We start from the raw sequence: 1204 nt of genomic DNA on the forward strand, positions 1-1204 counted from the left end.
CAGGGCCCTGCCGTCTCTCGCTGACTGATTCAGTGGAACAATCAACACCGCTTGGTGGTGAGGGGAGCGTTAACATGTCATAAGCTCTTTTGACAGGACTTATCGACCACGCTTTATCGCGCTCTTACACGTTGTGACAGTTGTACCATGCGCCCATAAAGATGGCATCTGATTGTCTACTGCAATTATATGAGTGCTTGAGCAAGGATGGTGCAGTGAAGGGCACAAAGGGACAGGGAGCGGGGTGGGAGTACATGTGTTCTTCACGGCATGCTTATTTTTTACTAAGCTGATTTTTATGGTCACAAAGGACAAACGTGCCTTTAAAGTGGCCAGGGTGTACATATGCGCTTTGTATGTTCGTATAGATTGTAGCGATTTCTGCAGAACGGAGATGACGTTCTAATTTCTTTTGTTATGGGCTTAATTAGAGTTCATTGTTAGCAATTTAATGTTGGTGCCAAAACATTGCTGGTTGATATTAACATTAATCTGGATAGTTTGTAGGCGAGAATCTTGTTTTAATGCGAGGTCTAACATATAAACAAAACATTTGAGCTCTGAAAACTGGAACGCTTCCAAAGGCCTTAGGACGAACATGTACAGTGAACAATGGCATTCTCTTCTGGGGCTTTAGAGATATCTATACCATCTCTGTTCTTATCACAGGCTTAGAAACAACTCGGGTTGAGGCATGTGATGAGGAGTGCGATGGGTAATATGTAGTGAAACGTGATGGACGTTGTAACATTTAGTTAGGGTGATGACGGCGTGGCACCCTGGGATGGCATCTCCGCACATGTCTCATAAGTACAACCTACACGTTCTTATGTAACAAAGTTTATAATCCAATCCCGACGAAACGGCTTGGAAAAAATTAAGACAGATTCAACGATTAGATAATGTTAAGAGTTTTTTGGTATAACATTTCAGTAATTTTGTCTTAGTTTTAGAGCAGTGGACCAAATCTTTTTTCTCAAGGAATTACTGAGGAGGACTGTGTTTGTTTGGTTGTCCAAGCCACTTTGTGGATCTGGAGGAAGCTTAGTAAGGCATCCTTCAAGGTGTTTTGAGGAAGACTGGTAGTAAGTCCAAATCAAAAAGCTTATTTTTCTGACACTTCCAGGCCACAAATCACAAAGTTGCTTCTTTGTCCCTTTCTCCAGCCATGAACTCCTTAAAGAAATCACCAGATTCTGGGAAT

This window comes from Poecilia reticulata, linkage group LG20 (genome assembly GCF_000633615.1).
Source record: "Poecilia reticulata strain Guanapo linkage group LG20, Guppy_female_1.0+MT, whole genome shotgun sequence".
Lineage (NCBI taxonomy): Eukaryota > Metazoa > Chordata > Actinopteri > Cyprinodontiformes > Poeciliidae > Poecilia > Poecilia reticulata.